Source organism: Anomaloglossus baeobatrachus, chromosome 4 (assembly GCF_048569485.1).
Source record: "Anomaloglossus baeobatrachus isolate aAnoBae1 chromosome 4, aAnoBae1.hap1, whole genome shotgun sequence".
Lineage (NCBI taxonomy): Eukaryota > Metazoa > Chordata > Amphibia > Anura > Aromobatidae > Anomaloglossus > Anomaloglossus baeobatrachus.
In genome coordinates, this window is record NC_134356.1 from 268,020,945 (window position 1) to 268,046,367 (window position 25,423).

The 25,423-nt window shown below is 48.8% G+C and overlaps 1 protein-coding gene across 2 annotated transcripts in view; it reads right to left on the reverse strand.

The window, feature by feature from the left end:
- XPOT (exportin for tRNA) overlaps window positions 1–15,261 on the reverse strand; it is a 136,151-nt gene extending 120,890 nt beyond the window's left edge. For both annotated transcript variants that reach the window (XM_075344826.1, XM_075344825.1), the window contains exon 1: window positions 15,066–15,261. The gene's annotated coding sequence lies outside the window, so the exon portion shown is untranslated. The remainder of the gene's footprint in view (window positions 1–15,065) is intronic.
- Between the last annotated feature and the right edge of the window lie 10,162 nt (window positions 15,262–25,423).

Below are 25,423 nucleotides of genomic sequence, written 5' to 3' on the forward strand. Positions count from 1 at the left end.
AATTTTTTTTTCATCAATGAAAATAAGAAACATAGCAATATATCTTAGAGAAATCTGCTTCTTTCTTCTCCTGGACTGATCAGTCTGAAAATGCTCAATTCATAAGAAACATCTGCCAGTGATTATAGATCTTCCCATTATTGAGATAGGAGAGGATAGTTGGTGCTCATAACATTCTATGGAGAACTGTAAGTGTTTAGGAAAATGTGCAGCAGAATGTCTGTGAGCAGGATCCTCTTGCTCCTTCTCACTCCATAGAACATTAAAAGGCACCAACTGTCATCCATCTCAGTCTAGGTGCAGACGATAAATGACAAATACAGAGTACGATCCTACAAAACACCGGGACCGCACTCAGACCAATGTTATTTTTATGGGGCCATGCACAAGTCCGAAGTCTCTGCCCGAAGAATAAACCGCAGCAAACACAAGTTGGCTCCTAAGGCTATGTGCGCACTTACCGGATTTTTCGCGGATTTTGCCGCGGATTTGCTGCATGTTTCGCTGCAGAAAATGTTCATAACATCTCTGCAGTGAATCACCAGCAAATCCTATGGAGAAAAAAAATCCTGTGCGCACTATGCGGAATTTGACAGCTGCGTGTTTTGCTGCGGGAATCCCGCAGCAAAAACAAGTGCATGTCACTTCTTTTCCACACATCGCTGCGGGATTTCACTCCATTGACTCAATGTTAATCAAGAAATCCCGCAGGGAATAACGCAGGCAGCAAATTCTGTGCGGTTCACTGCGTTTTCCTGCGTTATTCCCTGCGGTATTTTGCGGTTTACCTCCGGTAATGTGCATCACTTGCTTGCGGTTTTGCAGGGAAGTGATGTCATTACAGGAAGAGGAAGCCGTGCAGAGTAAACACACACACAGATCACACACACAGACATCACAGACACATAGATCACATAGACACAGACACATAGAACACACATAGAAAGAAAACGGAAATATAGGAAAAAAAGAACGTGGGCTCCGCTGCATATTTACCTTCCAGCCGAGGTAAGCACACAGCGGCGGCCCGGTATTCCCAGGCTGGGGAGGGAGAGGGGCAGGGGTAATGTCCCCCGCCTCACTCCCCCTCCGGCAGCCGAGAATATCAGCCGCAGCTGCCCCGGCACTGTCGCATGCAATATGCGACAATACCGGCGTGTCCTCGGCTCTTCTTGCCACCGTGTAGCAGTGGTGGCAAGGTAATACAAGGGGTTAATGATGGTGGGGGACCACCGCCATTAACCCCAGGCTTGATCATGGCAGCGTCTATGTGACAGCTGACATGATCAACCCGTAAGTAAAGTGAAAAAAAAACACACACACAGAAAAATCCTTTATTTTAAATAAAACAAACAAGCCTCGTTCACCATTTTATTAACCCCTCCCGCACCAAAGCTCCGGCGTAATCCAGGTCCGACGTCCAGCGCTGCTTCCATCCAGCCGCGACTGTCACAGAGACAGGCTGAATGCAGCAGAGGTAATTACCGGTCATTTCCCACGGCCGGTAATGTGAACTCACTGCCGACCGTGGGAAATGCAGCGATCTGTCATCTATCTCTCTATCTGTCTATCCCTGTGTCTGTCTATCTATCTATCCCTCTATCTATTCTTCTGTCTATCTACTCTCAGAATTAAATGACTTTTTTTTTTTTTTTCTTCAATGTGCTTTATTGCATTGAAAGCAATAAAGCACATCCCAACCCGCACGCGGCAAAACCGCGGCAATACCGCGAATAATACCGCGGTAAAACCGCAGCAAACCGCGGCAAACCGCATGCGGTTTTCGGGTGCGGTTTCCCGCGGTTTTTTACCGCGGGTGCGGTAATCTTTGAGGGCATGCGGAATTTTCTCAAGAAAATTCCACTTCCCAGTGCGCACAGAGCCTTAAACCGGATTGCACTCGGCCATGCAAGTCAATTAGTCTGTGGGGGGGAAAAATAAAATAAAAATATCAGACCGCACACTTGGATGAAATCCTCATGCAGTCTGATTTTTATGTACTGACAGAATGGAGAAGATGGAGACTTCTATTTTTATCTTTTTCTGAGAAAAAATGATCAGCGTCTGATCTGCATAATGAAACAGATTTTCTCAAGTGAGAAAAAAAAATATGGTCTGCACCTAGCCCACCACAGATTTACCCATGACCCGAGAGTGAAACATCAATCCAGGAGGCAAAAGCAGATTTCTCTAATGAGATATATTACAAGTAGTGATGGGCGAATCCGGACTGTAAGGCGGGCTTTGCACGTTGCGACATCGCAAGCCGATGCTGCGATGTCGCACACGATAGTCCCCGCCCCGTCGCAGGTACGATATCTTGTGATAGCTGGCGTAGCGAAAATTATCGCTACGCCAGCTTCACATGCACTCACCTGCCCTGCGACCGTCGCTCTTGCCGGCGACCCGCCTCCTTCCTAAGGGGGTGGTTCGTGCGGCGTTATAGCGACGTCACACGGCAGGCGGCCAATAGCGGCGGCGGGGCAGAGATGAGCAGGATGTAAACATCCCGCCCACCTCCTTCCTTCCGTATAGCCGGCGGCGGCAGGTAAGGATGTTCCTCGCTCCTGCGGCGTTATACACAGCGATGTGTGCTGCCGCAGGAACGAGGAACAACATCGTACCTGTCGCAGCACCGGCATTATGGAAATGTCGGAGAATACACCGATGATACGATAACGACGCTTTTGCGCTCGTTCATCGTATCATCTAGCATTTACACACTACGATGTCGAAAGTGACGCCGGATGTGCGTCACTTTCGATTTGACCCCACAGACATCGCACGTGCGATGTTGCAAAGCCGCCCTAAGTGTCCGAATCCGCACGGTTTCCAACGTATCCGAGTGCCGGACTCGGAATTCTCAGGGAATTCCGGCTAATGAACCAGGTCTGGAATCTAGGGAAATAAAAAATAAATAAATGGAAAAAAAAAAAATAAAAAAAATAAGAATGAAGCAAGCTCTTCATATTTGCAGAGTTTCCGGTGCAGCTGTAACTGCTCCCGCATCTGCTCATTACTGCTCCTCCATAGGCACCGTTTTCCCCACGAGGACCCACAACGATTCCAGCACTGCTACATCTGAACGCACAGTGAGTGGCCATAGAACAATGTACTATCGCTGTAAGCTTCAGACCAGACAGACTTATTGATTACAGTTGGGGTTCCCATGGTCCTCCACCTGTGATCGCTGTCTCACAGGCTCGAGGCATGCCTGACTGCAACCAATCACAGACACTAGGATGGCCGGTGGGTGGGGAAAGCAGTGAATATGGATGAGCAATAATGAGCGACCGTGGGAGCAGTCACAGCCGTGCCAGAGACTTGGTAAGTATGAAGCGCTTGCTCTAAGTTCCCAATCCCGTCGACCACTATTTTTAAGAGCCGGATTCTGGCCTCCAAAGACATATATGGGGATCGGTGTCTGGCCAGATATCCGGGATTAATTCCAAACTGGAATTGGATTTTTTTTTAAATCCGGTTAGAGCCGCCGGCCCTGGTCCACACATCACTAATTGCAAGCTTTTTATTTTCAGGTGTACTACTGATTTATCAAATAAAAGTTACCACCATAGTTACCCTTCAAAATGAGCTAATGGGTCTGAATAGATACAGTGAGCAGTTACATGTTTCTCCATGCAGGATAACCTCTGAGCATGTGTGTAAGTGCACATGGCAATGAGCTATGCGCCAGGGGAACTGCCTAAAGAAGGGAAATGGTCCTAGTTACCTAGGCAGCTTAATTATTAATGTGGGAGGACAGACATTGCCTTTCTGTACACTGTGCACTAATGACAACAGGTAAACTCAACACCCGAGACCTACAACTGCATGTGTCAAATGCTGTCACCAAGTGAAGTTCAATAGTGCTTCAATCCGAAATTGTAAAAAATTGTGTGTGGATCTGCTTCCGTTTATGTAGCTCCTCTTTCCCTACATAGACAGCAGCTGACAGGTAGGCCAGGGTCAGATGGTCGCTGTTAATAAGGACAATCATGTTTTGCAAATTATGGATGCGACTGGCACCATATGCAGATCTGTGTGCTCGTCCCTATAGTGATTGGGAGCAGAAGCTGCCCTGCTGTTAACATGTAATACTCTGGGCCAAAAAGAAGGGAATTTTGTTTACTTACCATAAATTCCTTTTCTTCTAGCTCCAATTGGGAGACCCAGACAATTGGGTGTATAGGCTATGCCTCCGGAGGCCGCACAAAGTATTACACTTAAAAGTGTTAAGCCCCTCCCCTTCTGCCTATACACCCCCCGTGCTCCCACGGGCTCCTCAGTTTTGGTGCAAAAGCAAGAAGGAGGAAAAAGAATTATAAACTGGTTTAAAGTAACTTCAATCCGAAGGAATATCGGAGAACTGAAACCATTCAACATGAACAACATGTGTACACAAAAAAACAGGGGCGGGCGCTGGGTCTCCCAATTGGAGCTAGAAGAAAAGGAATTTACGGTAAGTAAACAAAATTCCCTTCTTCTTTGTCGCTCCATTGGGAGACCCAGACAATTGGGACGTCCAAAAGCAGTCCCTGGGTGGGTAAAATAATACCTCGTAAGAGAGCTGTAAAACGGCCTCTTCCTACAGGTGGGCAACCGCCGCCTGAAGGACTCGTCTACCTAGGCTGGCATCCGCCGAAGCATAGGTATGCACCTGATAGTGTTTCGTGAAAGTGTGCAGGCTCGACCAGGTAGCCGCCTGACACACCTGCTGAGCCGTAGCCTGGTGCCTCAAAGCCCAGGACGCGCCCACGGCTCTGGTAGAATGGGCCTTCAGCCCTGAGGGAACTGGAAGCCCAGCCGAACGGTAGGCTTCGAGAATTGGCTCCTTGATCCACCGAGCCAAGGTTGATTTGGAAGCCTGTGACCCTTTACGCTGGCCAGCGACAAGGACAAAGAGTGCATCCGAGCGGCGCAGGGGCGCCGTACGAGAAATGTAGAGTGAGTGCTCTCACCAGATCTAACAAGTGCAAATCCTTTTCACATTGGTGAACTGGATGAGGACAAAAAGAAGGTAAGGAAATATCCTGATTGAGATGAAAGGGGGATACCACCTTAGGGAGAAATTCCGGAACCGGACGCAGAACCACCTTGTCCTGGTGAAAAACCAGGAAAGGGGCTTTGCATGACAGCGCTGCTAGCTCAGACACTCTCCGAAGTGAAGTGACTGCTACTAGAAAAACCACTTTCTGCGAAAGGCGTGAGAGAGAAATATCTCTCATTGGCTCGAATGGTGGTTTCTGAAGAACCAGCAGCACCCTGTTCAGATCCCAGGGTTCTAACGGCCGCTTGTAAGGAGGAACGATGTGACAAACCCCCTGCAGGAACGTGCGTACCTGTGGAAGTCTGGCTAGGCGCTTCTGGAAAAACACAGAGAGCGCTGAGACTTGTCCCTTAAGGGAGCCGAGCGACAAACCCTTTTCCAGTCCAGATTGAAGGAAGGACAGAAAAGTGGGCAAGGCAAAAGGCCAGGGAGAAAAACCCTGAGCAGAGCACCACGACAGGAAAATTTTCCACGTCCTGTGGTAGATCTTGGCGGACGTTGGTTTCCTAGCCTGTCTCATAGTGGCAATGACGTCTTGAGATAACCCTGAAGACGCTAGGATCCAGGACTCAATGGCCACACAGTCAGGTTGAGGGCCGCAGAATTCAGATGGAAAAACGGCCCTTGAGATAGCAAGTCTGGTCGGTCTGGTAGTGCCCACGGTTGGCCGACCGTGAGATGCCACAGATCCGGGTACCACGACCGCCTCGGCCAGTCTGGAGCGACGAGGATGACGCGGCGGCAGTCGGCCCTGATCTTGCGTAACACTCTGGGCAACAGTGCCAGCGGAGGAAACACATAAGGGAGCTGAAACTGCGACCAATCCTGAACTAAGGCGTCTGCCGCCAGAGCTCTGGGATCTTGAGACCGTGCCATGAACGTCGGTACCTTGTTGTTGTGCCGGGACGCCATGAGGTCGACGTCCGGCACCCCCCAGCGGCAACAGATCTCCTGAAACACGTCCGGGTGAAGGGACCATTCCCCTGCGTCCATGCCCTGGCGACTGAGATAATCTGCTTCCCAGTTTTCCACGCCTGGAATGTGAACTGCAGAGATGGTGGAGGCCGTGGCTTCCACCCACATCAAAATCCGCCGGACTTCCTGGAAGGCTTGCCGACTGCGTGTGCCGCCTTGGTGGTTGATGTATGCCACCGCTGTGGAATTGTCCGACTGAATTCTGATCTGCTTGCCTTCCAGCCACTGCTGGAACGCTTTCAGGGCAAGATACACTGCCCGTATTTCCAGAACATTGATCTGAAGCGAGGACTCTTGCTGGGTCCACGTACCCTGAGCCCTGTGGTGGAGAAAAACCGCTCCCCACCCTGACAGACTCGCGTCCGTCGTGACCACCTCCCAGGATGGGGGTAGGAAGGATTTCCCCTTCGATAATGAAGTGGGAAGAAGCCACCACCGAAGGGAAGCTTTGGTCGCCTGAGAGAGGGAGACGTTCCTGTCGAGGGACGTCGGCTTCCTGTCCCATTTGCGTAGGATGTCCCATTGAAGAGGACGCAGGTGAAACTGCGCGAAAGGAACTGCCTCCATTGCTGCCACCATCTTCCCCAGGAAGTGCATGAGGCGCCTCAAGGGGTGTGACTGGCCTTGAAGGAGAGATTGTACCCCTGTCTGTAGTGACCGCTGCTTGATCAGCGGAAGCTTCACTATCGCTGAGAGGGTATGAAACTCCATGCCAAGGTATGTGAGCGATTGGGCCGGTGTCAAATTTGACTTTGGAAAATTGATGATCCACCCGAAACTCTGGAGAGTCTCCAGGGTAGCGTCGAGGCTGTGTTGGCATGCCTCTTGAGAGGGTGCCTTGATCAGGAGATCGTCCAAGTAAGGGATCACCGAGTGACCCTGAGAGTGGAGGACCGCTACTACAGTAGCCATAACCTTGGTGAAAACCCGTGAGGCTGTTGCCAGGCCGAACGGCAGTGCCACGAACTGCAGGTGTTCATTTTCTATGGCGAAGCGCAAGAAGCGCTGGTGCTCTGGAGCAATCGGTACGTGGAGATAAGCATCTTTGATATCGATCGATGCAAGGAAATCTCCTTGGGACATTGAGGCGATGACGGAGCGGAGGGATTCCATCCGGAACCGCCTGGTCGTTACGTGTTTGTTGAGAAGTTTCAGGTCCAGGACAGGACGGAAAGACCCGTCCTTCTTTGGGACCACAAACAAGTTGGAGTAAAAACCGTGGCCCTGTTGCTGAAGAGGAACAGGGACCACCACTCCTTCTGCCTTCAGAGTGCCCAGCGCCTGCAGAAGAGCCTCGGCTCGCTCGGGAGGCGGGGATGACCTGAAGAATCGAGTCGGGGGACGAGAGGTGAACTCTATCTTGTAACCGTGAGACAGAATGTCTCTCACCCAACGGTCTTTTACCCGTGGCAGCCAGGCGTCGCAAAAGCGGGAGAGCCTGCCACCGACCGAAGATGCGGAGTGAGGAGGCCGAAAGTCATGAGGAAGCCGCTTTGGTAGCGGCACCTCCGGTGGCCTTTTTAGGACGTGACTTAGACCGCCATGCATCAGAGTTCCTTTGATCTTTCTGAGGCCTTTTGGACGAGGAGAATTGGGACCTGCCCGCGCCCCGAAAGGACCGAAACCTCGACTGCCCCTTCCTCTGTTGGGGTATGTTCGGTTTGGGCTGGGGTAAGGATGTATCCTTTCCCTTGGATTGTTTGATGATTTCATCCAAACGCTCGCCAAACAATCGGTCGCCAGAAATTGGCAAACTGGTTAAGCGCTTTTTGGAAACAGAATCTGCCTTCCATTCCCGTAGCCACAAGGCCCTGCGGAGTACCACCGAATTGGCGGCTGCAACCGCCGTACGGCTCGCAGAGTCCAGGACAGCATTAATAGCGTAAGACGCAAATGCCGACGTCTGAGTGGTTATGGACGCCACCTGTGGCGCGGACGTGCGTGTGGCTGCGTCAATTTGCGCTTGACCTGCTGAGATAGCTTGTAGCGCCCATACGGCTGCGAACGCTGGGGCAAAAGAAGCGCCGATAGCTTCATAGATGGATTTCAACCAGAGTTCCATCTGCCTGTCAGTGGCATCTTTGAGTGAAGCCCCATCTTCCACTGCAAGTATGGATTTAGCTGCCAGTCTGGAGATTGGAGGATCCACTTTGGGACACTGAGCCCAACTTTTGACCACGTCAGGGGGAAAGGGATAACGTGTATCCTTAAGGCGCTTAGAAAAACGCTTATCTGGACAAGCATGGCGATTCTGGACTGCCTCTCTGAAATCAGAGTGGTCCAGAAACATACTCGGTGTACGCTTGGGAAACCTGAAACGGAATTTCTCCTGCTGAGAAGCTGACTCCTCCACCGGAGGAGCTGAGGGAGAAATATCCAACATACGATTGATGGACGCAATAAGGTCGTTCACTATGGCGTCCCCGTCCGGAGTATCAAGATTGAGAGCGGCCTCAGGATCAGAATCCTGATCAGCTGTCTCCGCATCATCAACCAGAGATTCCCCCCTCTGAGACCCTGCACAATATGATGATGTCGAGAGAAAATCTAAGCGAGCTCGCTTAGTCGGTCTGGGGCTGGGGTCTGTGTCAGAACCCTCAGCCTGGGATCCATGAGATACCCCGGGAGGACATTGTTGGTCCAGCTGAGGTGGGCCAGGGAACAAAGATTCAACAGAGTCCCTGTGCTGAGATACCGGCCTGGACTGCAAGGCTTCTAGTATCTTAGCCATAGTCTCAGAGAGTTTTGCAAACTCCGTCCCCGTCACCTGAACAGTGTTAGCAGGTGGCTCCCCCTGGGCCCCTCTTAGCAGAGGCTCCGGCTGAGTAAGTGCCACAGGGGCCGAACAGTGCACACAATGAGGGTCAGTGGAACCTGCCGGTAGCGGGGTCGTACATGCGGCGCAGGCAACATAATAAGCCTGTGTTTTGGCACCCCTGCCTTTCGTGGGCGCCATGCTATTATCTTCCCTGAGTAACACAATAGGGTATATAGCCAGAAATCAACTGTGCACCATACAGTGTAAAACATATATACCATAAACATATAATGTTACACTACTGCACAATGGGGCTAGCACCACAGGTGCTGCTTACCACCCGCCTAAAGCGGTTGTGAGGCCACCAGAGTCCCTGCCTGGGTCTCCCAGACTTTGTCCCCCTCTGCAGCGTCCGAGGAGCTGACAGGAATGGCTGCCGGCGTCCTGAGGAGAGGAGGGAGCCGTGGGCGTGACCCAGAAAGAGCGGGAACTGGTGCCCGCACTGTGCACAGTGAGAGGGGTGGAGTATGCAAAGCATGCTCCAGCCCTCAGTGCTGCTCGTTCTGTGCAGCGTCCCGCCCTTCCCCTGCCTGTCAGGGCTGTGGGCGGGAGGAAAGGAAACTAGGCCGCAAAAAGCCGGGGACTCTAGTAATAAACGCGGCCGCCGTAAAAGCGCGGCCGGCGTGAAAGTCCCCGGCGCACTACAAGTCCCAGCCGCGCCGCAGTGTTTCCATGGCCGCGGCGGTCAGTGCGGCAGTCCCTATACATAAACACACTCAGCAACGCTGAGTGTGAATGGCACATATTAACCCGGTCAGCGCCGCGGTCCCCGGTGCACTAGCACACCCAGCAAAGCTGGAGTGTTGCTGTGCGCTGTCCCCACAGGGATACAGAGTACCTCCAAGTAGCAGGGCCATGTCCCTGAACGATACCCGGCTCCTATCCAGCAGGCTCCACAGGAGTTGTGGATGAAGCACGGTCTCAGTGCCTGGAGACCGATAGGATCCCACTTCACCCAGAGCCCTGAGGGGGATGGGGAAGGAAAACAGCATGTGGGCTCCAGCCTCCGTACCCGCAATGGATACCTCAACCTTACAACACCACCGACAAGAGTGGGGTGAGAAGGGAGCATGCTGGGGGCTCTATATGGGCCCACTTTTCTTCCATCCGACATAGTCAGCAGCTGCTGCTGACCAATCTGTGGAGCTGTGCGTGCGTGTCTGACCTCCTTCGCACAAAGCAAAAAACTGAGGAGCCCGTGGGAGCACGGGGGGTGTATAGGCAGAAGGGGAGGGGCTTAACACTTTTAAGTGTAATACTTTGTGCGGCCTCCGGAGGCATAGCCTATACACCCAATTGTCTGGGTCTCCCAATGGAGCGACAAAGAAAAAAAATAAAAAAAATCAAGAAGTGCATGATGTGATTTTTTTTCTTGTCAGTGTCAAAAACTGCTCATGTGTAACACCAGCACAACAACTAACAATGGACAATGTGCTGTCTGTTAAGCTCACAAATAACATAATGACCAAAATATAGCTGAATGAAGAGGACCACAGTCATTCTCCAAATCTCCACTGAAAGAGGGCAAGATAACAGAACTATTAGGCTCTGTTCACACAGGTAAATATAATTGTGCCAGTAAAGCTCATGGAGCATGTAGAGAAAGAAGTCACAGGATCTCATTCACTACAGAGGCACAAGAACATCCTTTTGGTCTCAGATATTCAGGTGAGGAAACTATTCTAAAAAAGGAGTTTGTATGTTCTCCCAGTGTTTCTGTGGGTTTCCTCCGGGTTCTCGGGTTTCCTCCCACACTAAAAAAAACATACAGATAGGGACCTTAGATTGTGAGCACCAATGGGGACAGTGATGATTACATCTGTAAAGTGCTGTGGAATTAATGGCGCTATATAAGTGAATAAAATAAATAAATAAAAACCATAACCAAACTGTTTCCAAGGGGATAGTTAATAGTAAAGGAGGAGTTCATTATACGCCTCACACTACAGTGAAGTTTATGGGGTGCTGCAGCTAATTATTGAATGGCAAGTTACATTAGGTTCTAGCAGAGGAGATGTAGGGAAAGCAGGCAGGATACTTGGCAAACTTGGACTTAGAAGTTACAGTATGTGTGCACACTGCGTTCTGTCAACTGCAGAAAAAAACGCACCCTCTGACAGACTGGACAACTGTAAACACTGCGTGTCAAAAAAAATGCATCCAAAACACATGCATTTTACATACGTTTTGAATGCATTTTTGACAGTGCGGTCCCACGGCAATTCAGCTCTGCAACATGCTCGCTCACAGCAGACACAGACAGAGCCGCGTGATCAGAATGAACTCGGATGAACTTCACCCGACTTCATTGTCATCGCATGGCTCTGTGTGCGCCGCAGCCTGATTTGAGATCACAGGTGAAGGACTCACAGGAGACTGCAAATACTCTCAGTGAGTGAAGTGAACCGCACGATCAGCAGTGCCGTCACTCAGGTTACCCACAGCCAGCTGCAGTCCTCCACCTGAGAGCTGTGGCAGCGGGTCACCTGAGTGACGTAACCACTGACTCACTTCAGTTGCTGCATGGAACTAACAGATTGGTCGTGGTCTGTGGCCGCTCTCGGTCAGCTTCCGATGTAGCAGAGCCAAATGCATTGTGGGACCTCGTGTGGATTACGTCGGACCTGGAGGGGTATTTGGGGATTAATATAGTGGTGAAAGAGGGGGTTTTTTGACTTTTATTCCAAATAAAGGATTTTTTCGGGTGTGTGTGTTTATTTTCTTTAACTTACAGGTTAATCATGGAAGGTATCTCGGGAGACGCCTGCCATGATTAACCTAGGAGTTAGTGGCAGCTGTGAGCTGCCATTAACTCCTTATCCCGATTGCCACCGCACCAGGGCAATTCGGGATGAGCCAGGTAGAGTCCAGGGACTGTCGCATCTAATAGATGTGGCAATTCCGGGCGGCTGCTGGCTGACATTGTTAGGCTGGGGGGCTCCCCATAACGTGGGGCTCCCCATTCTGAGAATACCAGCCTTCAGCCGTGTGGCTTTACCTTTGCTACTATCAAAATTGGGGGGGGGGGGAACGTATGGGGGAGGGGGGGGGAGGGGGTGGGGAGGGGAGACCGACCGACCGAGAGACCGACTGACTGGCCGGGGAAAGAGAGAGACCGACAGAGGGAGACCGAAAAACCTGCATTTTGTTTGTCAAAAAAGCATGCAGAACACAACAAAAATCCAGTGCATGCGCATTTTGGTTGCGTTTTGACACATCTCATTCACTTCAATGGGTGCAAAATACCACCAAAATACACAAAAGTAGTGACATGCTGCTTTTTTAAACGCATTGATTTTGTCACATATTTGGCATCTAAAACGCTGCGTTTAAAAAAGCAACGTGCACATGGAATTTGCTGACTTCTCATAGACTTTGCTGGGAAAGCAGAACGCATGCATTTACGCTGCTGTTTTAAACGATGCGTGAACTCGGGAAAAAAATGCAACGTGCGCGCACAGCCTTACATCCAGGACAACTCATCAACTCTCCACAACGTCTGGCCTGTGACTCTGGGCAGCCACACGTGGCTTAGGCTAGGTTCACACTTCCGTTGTTTTAAATCCGTCAGGAACGGATCAGTCGTTTTTTAGTTGTCAACTGATGCAACGAATGTGTTTTTCACAGGATTCCTTTCACAAGAATCCTGTGAAAAATCTGATCCATCGCGTCCGTTACATCCGCTGTGCGTCTGTTTTTTGACGGATCAGTCATGATCCGTTTGTGTTTGGGACAGCCCAGTGGGTGTTCCAAACATGCTGGGCATGCTCAGTAGAGCATGACGGAATCTAGCGCTGGATTCCGTTGTAAGACGGATTACGACGGAATCCAGCACCATAGACATACATTACAAGCGTGACGGATTCCTGTGTGGCGCGTTAATTTTGACGGCCAGAAAAACGTTACACTCTGCGTTGCTCCCCGCCCGACGGTCAGTCAACAAACGACTGACCGTGACGCAGCAGATGCAACGCAAGGTCATCAGTCGCAATCCACCACTAATACAAGTCTATGGGACCCAACGGAATCCGCTAAACGGATCGCGTTGTTTACCAGAGCCGCGGATTGTGACGGATACATTTTAACGGAAGTGTGAACCTAGCCTTAGGATTCACCATAGCCAGCTTGTGCTCTGACCAGACCATATTCTGTCTCCAGAGACAATTTGCCCAGTGCAACAGAAATATATTAGATTTAAAACTGGACTTTATATGCAAATTGCAATTTCATGTATTAGTTTTTCAACCTTTTAATGGTCACCGCCAACCATTGTTATGTAGCCTGTGTGAGCTAACAATCTGTACAGCACATGATGCAATCTGCTGTAAGTGACCGATCACAAGAGTGAGTAGTCATCTAACACAGCAGAGTAGTAAGGAGCCAGAGACAGTATATAGGCACAGAGCACTAGGACTATCCCACAGCACAGACAGTATATAGGCACATGAGACTGTATGTAGGACTATCACAAAGCACAATACATGGCACAAAAAGTATATTGGCACAGAGGCCATACAAAAGGACTATCCCACCGCACAGAGGGTACACAGCACTATAGGACCCCGCACAGCAATCAGTGGAGGACTATCCCACCGCACAGAGGGTACACAGCACTATAGGACCCCGCACAGCAATCAGTGGAGGACTATCCCACCGCACAGAGGGTACACAGCACTATAGGACCCCGCACAGCAATCAGTGGAGGACTATCCCACCGCACAGAGGGTACACAGCACTATAGGACCCCGCACAGCAATCAGTGGAGGACTATCCCACCGCACAGAGGGTACACAGCACTATAGGACCCCGCACAGCAATCAGTGGAGGACTATCCCACCGCACAGAGGGTACACAGCACTATAGGACCCCGCACAGCAATCAGTGGAGGACTATCCCACCGCACAGAGGGTACACAGCACTATAGGACCCCGCACAGCAATCAGTGGAGGACTATCCCACCGCACAGAGGGTACACAGCACTATAGGACCCCGCACAGCAATCAGTGGAGGACTATCCCACCGCACAGAGGGTACATAGCACTATAGGACCCCGCACAGCAATCAGTGGAGGACTATCCCACCGCACAGAGGGTACACAGACAGGACCCCGCACAGCAATCAGTGGAGGACTATCCCACCGCACAGAGGGTACACAGACAGGACCCCGCACAGCAATCAGTGGAGGACTATCACATCGCACAGAGGGTTCACAGCACTATTGGACCCCGCACAGCAATCAGTGGAGGACTATCCCACTGCACAGAGAGTACACAGACAGGACCCCGCACAGCAATCAGTGGAGGACTATCCCACTGCACAGAGGGTACACAGCACTATAGGACCCCGCACAGCAATCAGTGGAGGACTATCCCACTGCACAGAGGGTACACAGCACTATAGGACCCCGCACAGCAATCAGTGGAGGACTATCCCACTGCACAGAGGGTACACAGCACTATAGGACCCCGCACAGCAATCAGTGGAGGACTATCCCACTGCACAGAGGGTACACAGCACTATAGGACCCCGCACAGCAATCAGTGGAGGACTATCCCACTGCACAGAGGGTACACAGCACTATAGGACCCCGCACAGCAATCAGTGGAGGACTATCCCACCGCACAGAGGGTACACAGACAGGACCCCGCACAGCAATCAGTGGAGGACTATCCCACCGCACAGAGGGTACACAGACAGGACCCCGCACAGCAATCAGTGGAGGACTATCACATCGCACAGAGAGTACACAGACAGGACCCCGCACAGCAATCAGTGGAGGACTATCCCACCGCACAGAGGGTACACAGACAGGACCCCGCACAGCAATCAGTGGAGGACTATCCCACTGCACAGAGAGTACACAGACAGGACCCCGCACAGCAATCAGTGGAGGACTATCACATCGCACAGAAAGTTCACAGCACTATTGGACCCCGCACAGCAATCAGTGGAGGACTATCGCAGCGTCTGCCGTAAAGTGCGGGGCCAGGCAGGACACGTGTGGACATGACAGGCACATGCTGGCGCTGCGCTCAGTGACACGTTGCTGGAGCTCTGTGACACGTAGCCCCTTCATGGAGGACTCATGCGTGGAGACTGAAGCCCCACAGAACCGAGGCCAGAGCCAAGTCCGGTCACTGGCTGCCATTCTCAGAAAACCACATGGTGTAAAGATGCTGAACCTGTTGAAGCCTCTTTTATGGTCCCCTGCCCAGGAACCCTCACCTTCCCCGCTGATTACTGCTCCATACGGCTGCTCTACCTCCCAGCCGCCGCTGTTCCGCCAAACCGGCGTGTCGTACGTGAAGTCCGCTGCACCGTGTATGACGTCACAGCGTCAGTTGATCAGCACGCCGGGACAGAGGAAACGCGCTAGTGAACTCCAATAACACGTTCAGCGAGTCGGCGCGCTCCAGGGGCGTGTCATCATGACGTAGGACGCTGCGACGCTGACAGGGCTCGGTAGTTGTAGCTGGCTAGAACGAGGGGAGTGTCACAGTGACATCTATAGGCTACCAGCGGGTAGTGCAGGTGTCTGCATGTTCTAACTTCTGGGAGTTGGATGGGTATCATGTCCTCCACATTGTGCCCCATATAAGGCCTCCTTCAGACAGACAAGTCAGTTTTTTTTTCAGCAGCACGGGTCAAATACGGACAGAACACGGATGGCATCTGTGTGAACACGTACCTGAAAAAAAAGATATTACTGTGATACATGTTTTTTTTTAGATATGTAAAAGATGTGCAAAGCTTGCAAAATGATAGATGATAGATAGATAGCTAGATAGATATATACATAGATTGATAGATAGATAGCTTGTACAACTATTTAGCAGAATTAATTACTAATTTTAGAAAAATAAAGACTTGGGGTTCCTTCTAATTGTCATAACCAGTAAAGGTACAGCAGCTGTCTGCTGTCCTTTGGCATTAAAAAACAGAGGGGATCCCATGTTGCTTTTTTAAATTAGTTGAACATATAATTTAAAAAAATGGCGTAGGATCTGTTTTTCAAAACCAGCCACGGGACAGCAGACAGCTATGGGTTGATATTTTTAGGGGGCAAGGGCCATGGTTATTTGGCCCTTCCCAGCCTAAAAATAGCAGCCCACAGTCGCCCCAGAGGTGGCGCATCTACTAGATCTGGTGCTACACGGCTCTTCCCATTGCTTTGGTGCGGTGGCAAACGGGGTAATATATGGGCTTGAGGCCAGCTGTGAATTGTCAGCTGGCATCAAGCCTTGGTATTAGTAATGGGTGGACATTTGTCAGACACCCCCATTACTAATCCAGTAGAAATATATAAAAAAAAAAATGAACAAACAGCCCCCTGACTACAGCCCTGGTTCAACAATTTATTAAAAATGTATATAAAAAAAGTCCGCCGTAATCCATAGCGATGTCTAACAATGTTCCCGAAAAGCAAACATGAAAGACATGAAAAGAGAAACTGATTAAAGAGATAAAGACAAAAAACACCCTCATTTACCAATTTATTTCCCTGCAAAAACCCTAATCCAAGGTCCGGCGTAATCCAAAAGGGGGCCCTTTGATGTTCCAAGATTCACTGTCTTAGCCAATGAATAACAGATCATTCCTCATTGGCATTGAGAGAAGTCACTGCAGGCTCACACACTGGTGTGTGAGAATCACTGCAGTGAACTGAGATGACCTCATGAGGTCACCCCAGGTCACTGCAGCGGGTCACACAGTGTAAGTGTAACACAGCGAGTGTAAGCCGAGTGTTATGCCACTGTGATCTGATTCTGGGATTGGATCACAACTGCGGAGGAGAAGATGGGTGCTGTGGAGGAGAGGGAGGGATTAATCTCTTCCATTGCTAACTGATGTGATTATTGTACTGCACTCCAGTGTCATGCGACTGCAGTATGATGTTTCTCTTGCACCCAAAGACTTGAATGGGTGCAAGTGAAAAATGGATCGGATTCCACCCGCAGCATGCTGTGACTGTTTTCTCGGTTTGGTTATGGCTGAGAAAATAATCGCAGATGGAAATGGCCCCATAGAGTAACATGGGTCCACATGGAATGTGATTTTTTTATCGTTTTCCACTCTGACCATTTTACTCGCAATGTGTCCATGCCCTAAAACCTGGGCTTGATGCCAGCTAACACTATACAGCGGACATCAACCCCATAAAATATTACCCCAATTTCCAAAGCACCAGCGCAATCAAGAGCCAAGGTTAAACACCAGAATTTGTGCATTTAATGTGATGCTCCACTTCTGTGGTGGCTGCGGGTTGATATTTTTGGTCTGGGAAGGGCTCAATAACCATAGATCTTCCCAAACTGAAGAACAGATGGACAAAGAGGCAAAGAGGGAAAGACAGAGAGAGAGAGACAGTCAAAGAGATAGACAGAGGGGGAAACAGACCGAGGGGAAAAGAGACAGAGGGGAAAAGAGACAGAGGGGAAAAGAGACAGAGGGGGAGAGAAACAGACCTGGAACGAGACAGACAGACACAGAGATAGAGAGACAGACAGAGAGATTGATACAGAGACACAGACAGAGAGATAGACACAAACAGACAGACAGACAGACATGGATAGAGCCTGACACACAGACAGGGAAAGAGACAGACAAACAGACAGAGCCACACACACACAGATGCACACAGAGACAGACACACAAAGAGATAGACAGACACAGACAGACGGACTGGGAGAGAGACGAAGGGACAGTTACTATCCCGGGCAACGCCCGGGTAATAATAATAATAATGTTTATTTATATAGCGCCAACATATTCCGCAGCACTTTACAATCCGGTGGGGGGTTGTATAGACAAATACAAAACAAAATAGTACATAATTCAACAGCTACAGTAGGAATGAGGGCCATGCTCAAAAGCTTACAATCTATGGGTACTACAGCTAGTATATACAGTTAGGTCCAGAAATATTTGGACAGTGACACAATTTTCGTGAGTTGAGCTCTGCATGCCACCACATTGGATTTCAAATGAAATCTCTACAACAGAATTCAAGTGCAGATTGTAACGTTTAATTTGAAGGTTTGAACAAAAATATCTGATAGAAATTGTAGGAATTGTACACATTTCTTTACAAACACTCCACATTTTAGGAGGTCAAAAGTAATTGGACAAATAAACCAAACCCAAACAAAATATTTTTATTTTCAATATTTTGTTGCGAATCCTTTGGAGGCAATCACTGCCTTAAGTCTGGAACCCATGGACATCACCAAACGCTGGGTTTCCTCCTTCTTAATGCTTTGCCAGGCCTTTACAGCCGCAGCCTTCAGGTCTTGCTTGTTTGTGGGTCTTTCCGTCTTAAGTCTGGATTTGAGCTAGTGAAATGCATGCTCAATTGGGTTAAGATCTGGTGATTGACTTGGCCATTGCAGAAGGTTCCACTTTTTTGCACTCATGAACTCCTGGGTAGCTTTGGCTGTATGCTTGGGGTCATTGTCCATCTGTACTATGAAGCGCCGTCCGATCAACTTTGCGGCATTTGGCTGAATCTGGGCTGAAAGTATATCCCGGTACACTTCAGAATTCATCCGGCTACTCCTGTCTGCTGTTATGTCATTAATAAACACAAGTGACCCAGTGCGATTGAAAGCCATGCATGCCCATGCCATCACGTTGCCTCCACCATGTTTTACAGAGGATGTGGTGTGCCTTGGATCATGTGCCGTTCCCTTTCTTCTCCAAACTTTTTTCTTCCCATCATTCTGGTACAGGTTGATCTTTGTATCATCTGTCCATAGAATACTTTTCCAGAACTGAGCTGGCTTCATGAGGTGTTTTTCAGCAAATTTAACTCTGGCCTGTCTATTTTTGGAATTGATGAATGGTTTGCATCTAGATGTGAACCCTTTGTATTTACTTCCATGGAGTCTTCTCTTTACTGTTGACTTAGAGACAGATACACCTACTTCACTGAGAGTGTTCTGGACTTCAGTTGATGTTGTGAACGGGTTCTTCTTCACCAAAGAAAGTATGCGGCGATCATCCACCACTGTTGTCATCCGTGAACGCCCAGGCCTTTTTGAGTTCCCAAGCTCACCAGTCAATTCCTTTTTTCTCAGAATGTACCCAACTGTTGATTTTGCTACTCCAAGCATGTCTGCTATCTCTCTGATGGATTTTTTCTTTTTTTTCAGCCTCAGGATGTTCTGCTTCACCTCAATTGAGAGTTCCTTAGACCGCATGTTGTCTGGTCACAGCAACAGCTTCCAAATGCAAAACCACACACCTGTAATCAACCCCAGACCTTTTAACTACTTCATTGATTACAGGTTAACGAGGGAGACGCCTTCAGAGTTAATTGCAGCCCTTAGAATCCCTTGTCCAATTACTTTTGGTCCCTTGAAAAAGAGGAGGCTATGCATTACAGAGCTATGATTCCTAAACCCTTTCTCCGATTTGGATGTGAAAACTCTCATATTGCAGCTGGGAGTGTGCACTTTCAGCCCATATTATATATATAATTGTATTTCTGAACATGTTTTTGTAAACAGCTAAAATAACAAAACTTGTGTCACTGTCCAAATATTTCTGGACCTAACTGTATATATATATACATATATATATATATATATATATATATATATATATATACAGTACCGACCAAACGTTTGGACACACCTCATTCAAAGAGTTTTCTTTATTTTTATAACTCTGAAAATTGTAGATTCACATTGAAGGCATCAAAACTATGAATTAACACATGTGGAGTGAAATACTTAACAAAAAGGTGTGAAACAACTGAAAATATGTCTTGTATTCTAGGTTCTTCAAAGTAGCCACCTTTTGCTTTGATTACTGCTTTGCCCACTCTTGGCATTCTCTTGATTAGCCTCAAGAGGTAGTCACCGGAAATGGTTTTCACGTCACAGGTGTGCCCTGTCAGGTTTAATAAGTGGGATTTCTTGCCTTATAAATGGGGTTGGGACCATCAGTTGTATTGTGCAGAAGTCTGGTGGATACACAGCTAATAGTAATAGTCCTACTGAATAGACTGTTAGAATTTGTATTATGGCAAGAAAAAAGCAGCTAAGTAAAGAAAAACGAGTGGCCATCATTACTTTAAGAATTGAAGGTCAGTCAGTCCGAAAAATTGGGAAAACTTTGAAAGTGTCCCCAAGTGCAGTGGCAAAAACCATCAAACGCTTCAAAGAAACTGGCTCACATGAGGACCGCCCCAGAAAAGGAAGTCCAAGAGTCACCTCTGCTGCGGAGGATAAGTGTATCCGAGTCACCAGCCTCAGAAATCGCAGGTTAACAGCAGCTCAGATTAGAGACAGGTCAATGCCACACAGAATTCTAGCAGTAGACACATCTCTAGAACAACTGTTAAGAGGAGACTTTGTGCAGCAGGCCTTCATGGTAAAATAGCTGCTAGGAAACCACTGCTAAGGAGAGGCAACAAGCAGAAGAGACTTGTTTGGGCTAAAGAACACAAGGAATGGACATTAGACCAGTGGAAATCTGTGCTTTGGTCTTATGAGTCCAAATTTTAGATCTTTGGATCCAACCACCGTGTCTTTGTGCGATGCAGAAAAATTGAACGGATGGACTCTACATGTCTGGTTCCCACCGTGAAGCATGGAGAAGGAGGTGTGGTGGCGTGGGGGTGCTTTGCTGGTGACACTGTTTGGGATTTATTCAAAATTGAAGGCATACTGAACCAGCATGGCTACCACAGCATCTTGCAACGGTATGCTATTCCCTCTGGTTTGCATTTAGTTGGACCATCATTTATTTTTCAACAGGACAATGACCTCAAACACATCTCCAGCTGTGTAAGGGCTATTTGACTAAGAAGGAGAGTGATAGGGTGCCATGCCAGATGACCTGGCCTCCACAGTCACCAGACCTGAACCCAATCAAGATGGTTTGGGGTGAGCTGGATCACAGAGTGAAGGCAAAAGGGCCAACAAGTGCTAAGCATCTCTGGGAACTCCTTCAAGATTGTTGGAAGACCTTTTCCAGTGACTACCTCGTGAAGCTCATCAAGAGAATGCCAAGAATGTGCAAAGCAGTAATCAAAGCAAAAGGTGGCTTCTTTGAAGAATCTAAAACATAAGACATATTTTCAGTTGTTTCACACTTTTTTGTTAAGTATTTCATCCCAGAGCCAGTTCAGTACTCTGGTACCTTCTTCCCCTGCACCTGTCTCTGGTAAATGGGTCCCCGTGACATAGAGCAACTGAGAATCCCCGTCCAGTGGTTTGTCCACTTCTGTCCGCCTGACAGTAGTGTGAACCCTGTGGACTTGGAGTCTCTGGCCCTGTCCCCGGTTCTCCCTTTGCTACTGAGTCTTTGGATTTTTAGGGTCAGTGAGGTCCTTGATGGTCTTCTCGCTGTGCAGGTGTTAACAGGTCAGCTTGAAGCTCTTTCCTGTCTTAGGGTCCTGTACCCCGTCGGTGCGTAGTTCCAGGAGTACTCCACTGTACTTCACCGGCAACTACTCTCCTTGGTACCAGGTCACTGTCAACCCTAGTCAGGACGTCACTTTGCTTCCACATTCACTCCTCGCCTGTCTGACACTTGTTTTACTACTCTCCACAGTCTGCCCCTCCCACCTGGTCAACTAGTGGACTGGTCTGGCTTCACCTCTAGGCGGCCATCCATTGGTCTGACCCTAGCTAATACCATTGTATGGGGAATTGTTGTGGAAAAACAGGGCTTAGCTAGGTTTTTGGTGTTACCGGCACTGGGTCTCCGGGTCCCTAGGGGGTAGGCCCTGCATCCTTGTGGGGATGCAGAATCTTGTAGCACCCTGATGGTTTCAGGTGTGCTACATTTACATCCAGCCTCCACTGGAATTTAGAATAGCTAAGTTGTGCTAGTGCCAGATTCCCAGCCAATCTGATATACAGTTAGGTCCAGAAATATTTGGACAGTGACACAAGTTTTGTTATTTTAGCTGTTTACAAAAACATGTTCAGAAATACAATTATATATATAATATGGGCTGAAAGTGCACACTCCCAGCTGCAATATGAGAGTTTTCACATCCAAATCGGATAAAGGGTTTAGGAATCATAGCTCTGTAATGCATAGCCTCCTCTTTTTCAAGGGACCAAAAGTAATTGGACAAGGGACTCTAAGGGCTGCAATTAACTCTGAAGGCGTCTTCCTCGTTAACCTGTAATCAATGAAGTAGTTAAAAGGTCTGGGGTTGATTACAGGTGTGTGGTTTTGCATTTGGAAGCTGTTGCTGTGACCAGACAACATGCTGTCTAAGAAACTCTCAATTGAGGTGAAGCAGAACATCCTGAGGCTGAAAAAAAAGAAAAAATCCATCACAGGGATAGCAGACATGCTTGGAGTAGCAAAATCAACAGTCGGGTACATTCTGAGAAAAAAGGAATTGACTGGTGAGCTTGGGAACTCAAAAAGGCCTGGGCGTCCACGGATGACAACAGTGGTGGATGATCGCCGCATACTTTCTTTGGTGAAGAAGAACCCATTCACAACATCAACTGAAGTCCAGAACACTCTCAGTGAAGTAGGTGTATCTGTCTCTAAGTCAACAGTAAAGAGAAGACTCCATGAAAGTAAATACAAAGGGTTCACATCTAGATGCAAACCATTCATCAATTCCAAAAATAGACAGGCCAGAGTTAAATTTGCTGAAAAACACCTCATGAAGCCAGCTCAGTTCTGGAAAAGTATTCTATGGACAGATGAGACAAAGATCAACCTGTACCAAAATGATGGGAAGAAAAAAGTTTGGAGAAGAAAGGGAACGGCACATGATCCAAGGCACACCACATCCTCTGTAAAACATGGTGGAGGCAACGTGATGGCATGGGCATGCATGGCTTTCAATGGCACTGGGTCACTTGTTTTTATTGATGACATAACAGCAGACAAGAGTAGCCGGATGAATTCAGAAGTGTACCGGGATATACTTTCAGCCCAGCTTCAGCCAAATGCCGCAAAGTTGATCGGACGGCGCTTCATAGTACAGATGGACAATGACCGCAAGCATACAGCCAAAGCTACCCAGGAGTTCATGAGTGCAAAAAAGTGGAACATTCTGCAATGGCCAAGTCAATCACCAGATCTTAACCCAATTGAGCATGCATTTCACTTGCTCAAATCCAGACTTAAGACGGAAAGACCCACAAACAAGCAAGACCTGAAGGCTGCGGCTGTAAAGGCCTGGCAAAGCATTAAGAAGGAGGAAACCCAGAGTTTGGTGATGTCCATGGGTTCCAGACTTAAGGCAGTGATTGCCTCCAAAGGATTCGCAACAAAATATTGAAAAAAAAAATATTTTGTTTGGGTTTGGTTTATTTTTCCAATTACTTTTGACCTCCTAAAATGTGGAGTGTTTGTAAAGAAATGTGTACAATTCCTACAATTTCTATCAGATATTTTTGTTCAAACCTTCAAATTAAATGTTACAATCTGCACTTGAATTTTGTTGTAGAGGTTTCATTTCAAATCCAATGTTGTGGCATGCAGAGCCCAACTCGCGAAAATTGTGTCACTGTCCAAATATTTCTGGACCTAACTGTAGATGACCTATGCTACTGAAGAGGGGAGCCGTGTGATGGCCGGCATTACTTCCCCTGACTTTTGTATATGAGGATGAGTGCAGATGTAACTGTGTCTTTACCTTTATCTCAATTTGCTGGGCCCTCGTCTTAAGGCCGCTTTACACACTGCGATATCAGTACCGATATCGCCATCATGCGTACCCGCCCCCATCGGTTGTGCGACACGGGCAAATCTCTGCCCGTGTCGCAAAACATTGCCCGGACCCGTCACACTACTTACCTTCCCTGCGACATGGCTGTGACCGGTGAACCGCCTCCTTTCTAAGGGGGCGGTTCGTTCAGCGTCACAGCGACGTCACAGCAGCATCACTGAACCGCCGCCCAATAGAAGCGGAGGGGCGGAGATGAGCTGGACGAACATCCCGCCCACCTCTTTCCCTCTGCATTGTGGCCGGGAGGCAGGTAAGGAGAGCTTCCTCGTTCCTGCGGTGTCACACGGAGCGATGTGAGCTGCCGCAGGAACGAGGAACAACTTCGTTACTGCTGCAGTAACGATATTTGAGAATGGACCCCATGTCACCAATGAGCGATTTTGCACGTTTTTGCGGCGATGCAAAATCACTCATAGGTGTCACACGCAACGGCATCGCTAAAGCGACCGATGTACGTCACAAATTCTGTGACCCCCAACGAGATCACTTGAGCGATGTCGTATCGTGTAAAGCCCGCTTTAGACAGGGATGGTGACATGAAGTACACGCAGACTCTGATAAACAAAACAGGAACTTTCTTTACTGCAGACCACTTTCCTTCTCATGCTTCAGGCCCTTAGGACAACTCGTGCTGTGTCCTATTTTACTCAGAGGATAAGGCTACATGCGCACGTTGCGTTTTTTGTCGCGTTTTTGCCTCGTTTTTTGGTGCAGTTTTGTTTTCAGAACTTTCTGACATCTGACTTCCCAGCAAAGTCTATGAGAAGTCAGATTTGCTATGCGCACATTCCAGTTTATCGGTCAGTGTTTTATTTGTCAAAAGTTTGTGACAAAAAAGATGCAGCATGTTAATTTTTTCTTGTGTTTTTGTCAACACTTCTCATCCACTGAAATCAATGAGGGCATAAAAAAAGCAAGGAAAAATGCATGCTATCAAATTGGTGTGTTTGGCATGCATTTTGCATGCGTTTTACCTGCGGTTTTGTCAACAAAAACGTAGCTCACCAACTTAGTTCCAGAATGACAAAATCAATGCTGGAGTGATTTTGACATGCCGGTGTCTGTGTGTCGGTGTCCGTGTGTCGGTGCCTGTGTCAGTGTCGTGCCCGTGTCAGTGTCGGTGCCGTGTCAGTGTGGTGCCCGTGTCTGAGTTCGGTGCCTTGTCAGTGTTGGTGCCTGTGTCGGTGTCTCTGTCTCTCTTGCGCGCTCTCTCTCTCTCTCTTTCTCACCAAGCAGTACATACTTACCGATCACTGGCTGTCACACTGCTCCCCCGCCTCTCATCTTATTCCCGACCCGCTCATTAGCCTCATACATATTGACTTCTTCCCCGTCTGTGATTGGTTGCAGTCATACGAGCCCCCATGCTGAGTGACAGCTGTCTGACTGCAACCAATCAAAGCCACCGGTGGACATGTCTAAATCGTACAGCACTGAAGAGAGTAGCTCTATCAGCGGTGGATGACTCGAGCTGTGACAGAAAACACCTGAGTGGCGGCACCGCTGATCGCGCTGCTCACTTAAGTCACTCGGGTGGTTTGCTGTGACAGCAGGAAGACTTCAGCTGTCACAGCAAACCACCTGAGTGACTTAAGTGAGCAGAGTGATCGGCGGTGCCGTCACTCAGGTGTTTGCTGTCACAGCTCGAGTCTTCCACCTGTGAGCGCACATCAGGCCGCGACTGAAGTGAGCCGCAGCTGGAGGACTCACCTTAGTCATGGCACCGCCGATCACGCGGCTCACTTCAGTAGCGGCCTGAACCGCTACTGAATCTAGCCGTGACATCATTGCTGCGACATCCGTCATACAGCGGGACCAGTAGCTGTGACGTCAGGGGTTCACCCTAGTTTATTCTGATTGCTGCGGC